This window comes from Carlito syrichta, unplaced genomic scaffold (genome assembly GCF_000164805.1).
Source record: "Carlito syrichta isolate Samal-C Ts95f unplaced genomic scaffold, Tarsius_syrichta-2.0.1 Scaffold311616, whole genome shotgun sequence".
Taxonomy (NCBI): Eukaryota; Metazoa; Chordata; class Mammalia; order Primates; family Tarsiidae; genus Carlito; species Carlito syrichta.
Genome location: NW_007255712.1, coordinates 460,760 through 465,657, shown reverse-complemented (window position 1 = coordinate 465,657; position 4,898 = coordinate 460,760). Strand labels below are relative to the sequence as shown.

The 4,898-nt window shown below is 39.6% G+C and overlaps 1 pseudogene; it reads right to left on the bottom strand.

The window, feature by feature from the left end:
- Positions 1–928: 928 nt before the first annotated feature.
- On the bottom strand, positions 929–2,395 carry LOC103271390 (annotated as a pseudogene).
- Between the last annotated feature and the right edge of the window lie 2,503 nt (positions 2,396–4,898).

The window sequence follows — 4,898 nt, the reverse complement described above, 5'->3', positions numbered from 1 at the left end:
GCCTCTCTAACTGACACATTTGTGATGGTAAACAAGCTCCTTAGAAGCCCTGCAGGCTAGGGCAAGAAAACACTCACTTCTGGGAATGGAAAACAAACCAATAAGCTTACTGCTAAGTGCAAACCAATGATCTCACTATTAGGCCCATAAATCCAGCTGATTATTTCTTAGAACTGACCAATCAGCACAGCTAGTACCAACCAATTGGCTCACAGTTAATGTTAGCCAATCAATTTTGTGTTAGGGCTATATAAACACCAGGTTTCAGCTCCAAATTGGTAACCCTCTCTGGTCCCTTCCCACTTTGAGGGTTTTTCTGTCCTCACAATAAATGCTGCTTTCTCACCTTCTGGCCATGTGTGACCCTCATTCCTCCTGTGCACAAGACAAGAACCCAAACGTGAAGAGCTACAGAAGATTGTTGGAGCAAAAGAGCAACACACCCTGAAGGCTGACTTGCCAGTTGACAGAGCCAGCTGAACTGGGAGAGCTACTGGCAGAAGTAGAGACTCCAGAGCTGAGACACTTCTGGGGCTGGCTTGCCAGCTCACTGAACCAGCAACACTCTCAGGGCTTGGCCTGCCAGTCCATTAGAACCCATAATCTTGGGGCTAGGTTTGACAGACCACTGAGCTGACACTCTTTGGGGCCTGGCTTGCTGACCCATTAAGCTGACATTCTTGGAGCCCAGGCTGACCTAATAAAAATCTGTATCCATATGGCTTTACATTGACTGTATATAGAGAAAAAAAGCACTAGAATTAAAAGCAATAACAATATTTGCAAACCAAGCACAAACAATATTACCCTGATACTGTACTTAGTAAAAAGCTCTTGGTTACATGATGCTTGATGTTACTTCATGCTGGTCAGTCGTTACTTTGAAGAATAAGCTGTGAATAGCTTCATTCATTTAAAAACATCCCTCCTACTGACCCACATTGGCCAGACGAAGCCTGCGGTTATGTCCACTCCTGTCATGTTCAGTCATCATGCCCGGGGTCTTCTGACATAGCTAAGTGAACATCTGTTTTATTTGCACAAGATCAATCTCACTCTGACTCCACTCAGTGACTAGGTTGCAGTCACCTGTGCCAGCACCTTTCATAGAATAGTAGAGTCTTTCAGCAAAGGCGGCAGGATGGTTCAGGGCATAATGCAAGATGGTCTTCAAAACACTTTCAGCATGTGTGGAAAACTCATGTCTCACACTGCTTAACAAATCTCAATTAGCCATCCTGGAATAAGCCTCCGTGGTAGCTTTCTGCTGAGGAAAACTTCTTGTGGCAAGAAACATATTAAAGCAAGATCCATCAGTCCCTAGTCTCCCCTCACCAGCTTGAAAGAGATGCTGGGCATCTTCCTGAGTGGGTTGCACTCTGAGTCCCATCACAATTTCCTTGGCACATAAATACAAGTAAGTTTTCAAAATGCCCTGATATGTTTGATCTAATATCCTTTTCAGGATCTTGTCCAAATTCTGATTGATAACATCTGACAAATTTTTGAATTTTCTGATTTGTTTTTCTGTAGGAAATCTCAATGAACACACATTCCTGAGCTCCTGCTCCCTTCATTGCATTCTGTAGACTCTAGACATCTGATATACAGAAGGCATGAACAGGATAAGGATCAGTTCTTCCATATTTCCACTTAACTCTGATCTGAGATCTTTGATTAAATTCTTGCCATAAACAGTCTTAAAAGTTGTTTTAATTTTTTGCCTCTGATAATTGGAATGGTTGGTCACAACATCTGCAATTGCCCACTCTTCTGTCCCAAAGTCCTTCTCTGGTTTATGGAGAATTTATGCATCTCTCATAGCACTGAAGTTAAAAGCTGGCCATATTATTCCTTTAGTGCCTTGAGTCATTATCGCAGGCTGACTAGGGTAAGGAGCTTGTCCTCCAGAATACTGAGAATGCATCTGTCCTCCAGGAAAGCCACCAGGACAAACATCAGATTTCTCAGCAGAAAGTTTACAGGAGATAATAATAATAGATTTAAAATGCTTAAAGAAATAAACTATCAAGGAAGAATATTATACTAGCCACTCTCAATTTGCAAAGGTGGCTGTGGATAGCCAGAGAAGACTGCTCTACCTGGCGAAACCCAAAATCCTTTGCCTGGAGAAATTCCAGGATACAATGGAGCTCCCTATACCTGTGGAGGTCCAGGATAACCTCCAGGGCCTGGATAATGTTCAGAAGCAGGGTGACCTCCAGCTCCTGGGTAGCCACTACTTGGCACTTATGGGTAGACACCTCCCCCCTTTGAAGGAATGCTACTAGGATAAGGATACTGACCAGAAGGGAGAATAGATGGCTCTTGACCTACAGGAGGATATGTATGAAAAGAAGGGTAGCCTGTGGGGGGGATTGCCTGGGTATGACATGCTGACCAGTGGGCGGAGTCACAGCCCAATCAGGACACTGCAGGAGCTTATTCACTTTTAATCTTTTTTTGTCTTTATGGGTGAAGTAAGTTTCTTGTAGGCAACATGTAGTTGAGCCATGATTTTTATCTATTCTGCTAGTCTATATCTTTAAATTTAGATTTAAATTATTTGTTTCAAGGTTGTTATTGAGGGAGAAAGACTTACCCCTCTTCATTTAGTTAATTATTTCTGATTGTTTTGTAAATTCTTTGCTTCTTTTCTCATCTCTAATTATTTATTCTTGTGGGTTTTTTTGTAGTGATAACATTTTATTTTTTTCTCACTTGTGTATCTGTTCTACCATTAAGTTTTATGCATTCATGTGTTTCCATGATGATAGATATCATTCCTTTTGCTTCCAGATGTAGGACTCCCTTAAACATTATCTTAGGACCAGTCTAGTGGTAATAAATTGCCTCAATTTTTACTTGCCTGGAATATATTTTATTCATTCTTCATTTCTAAAGGATTGTCTTGCTGGTATAATATTCTTGCTTGATAATTTATATCTTTGAACACTTTATATATATATTCTTATTATCTCCTGGCCTATAAACTTTCTGCTGAGAAATCTGATGTCAGTCTGAAGGGAATTCCTTTATATGTGCCTTGACAGTTTTGTCTTCATGAACATAGAATTGTCTCTTAGTCTTTGAGTTTTTATTATATAACTGTTATGTACCTTTGAGAAGACATTTTTCTATTGATTCCATTTAGAAATCTTTGAACTTCTTGTATCTGGATATCTATATCTCTCCCAATATTGGATATTTTTTAGAAAGTATTTCATCAAGTGGGTTTTTATGCTTTTTTGCATCTCTTCTTCTGAAAATGCCAAAATGCAAATATTTGTTTATTTAATGGTGTCCCATATGTCATGTAGTTTTTCATTATATTGCATACCTTTTTTTATTTTTTCAAGAATTTGTTAACTGGGATATTTTATAAGATCCATCTTCAAATCCAGAATTTCTTTATTCTGTTTGATCTAGTCTAATACTAAAGTTCTTATTTATATCTTTTATTTCATTTCTTGAATTATTCAGTTCAAAGATTTCTGTTTGTTTTATGCCCATGGTATTTATGTCTATTGTATTTATCATTCAGATAATAATTTTTCCCTCAGTTATGTGTATTGTCTATCTGTGTTTATTGTATCCCAAGTTTTCTTAAGCTCATTATTTTGAGAATTTTTCAGACATTTCATTGATTTCCTTTTCTTTAAAGTCTGTTACTAAAAATTATTGTTTATTTGGAGGTGTCATATTTCCTTGCTTTTTCTTATTTCTTACATTTCTATTGATATCTCCACATCCAGTTTACCAGCTGCCTTTTCAAGTGTTAGGATGTAGCTTTCATAGGTAAAGACTTTTTTCTTATAGAAATATATAATGTCAGTTAACTTTGGTCAGTTAACTTTGCAGTAGTGTAGTCTATGTATGGTTCTTTGGCTATAATCAACATCAGTGGTGTATGCAAGTTCTCCATTGGTTTAGGCTGCATTGTTTGTGGAGGATGTGGGATGGTTTATCTGGGGGCCCAAATATTGGACAGGCGAATCCTCAATCGCATGGGTGATATGTGTGAGCACTGGCAATGGTGACATCAAGCCCTAAGCTGGTCAGTTCTCAAGTTACTACGCAGTGTGCATAAGTGTGCAATGTTCCCACTGCTGGAGGGGGCAGGGTCACTGTCAGCAGGGGCAGTCCCTGGCAGATAGCTCTCAAGTTCTGAGGTGCACATGCTGTCCTAGAGGCAATCTTCCTGATATGATGGACTGCTTGTTTCCCAAGGTATAGAGTACTTCATGGACTCAGGTGCTAGGAATGTGGCTACACACCTGAGTTTAGTTTGTGTTGCAATATTGCAGCCCTCTGAGTAGATGTGGAGGAATGTCAACAGGGCCTTAGGGATGTGAAGCTGCATGGGCTATTGAGCCCTATGGCAGGACACATTCTAGTTTGGTGGTGGCTCTGCTTTCAATATGGTGCTGTGCTACAACATGCTGGATCCCAGTAAGTCTGGGGTATCTGCCATGGATTCTCTCTATGAAACAGTACAGGCATGTGGACTCTAGGATTCTCCCTATACTAGGCTCAGAGTCTGTGACCACTGAGAGAATCAGCACTTATTTTATCCCCAGAAGGGGAAGTCCCTCTGTGCTCTGAGCCAGTTCATGCTAGCATGTTTGCTTCCCTTTCTATGCTATAATATGGAATTTCCATGCCTCAGAGGGTCTTAGTCACTTCCTTGTTGAGTACCAGAGCCCCCCCACCCAAAGATGCTCTATTTGGCATATAGTTATGTTTGTTGCTTTGGTCCTTTTTCTGCAGAAGGTTAGTGATGGGTGACTGTAATCAGCAATATTCTTATGTCTCTCAAATTAATATATTTGACTTTTCTTGGAGGACTGAAAGTCTTAAAGCAACCACTATTTTTTTTTTTTTTTTTTTTTTTTTTT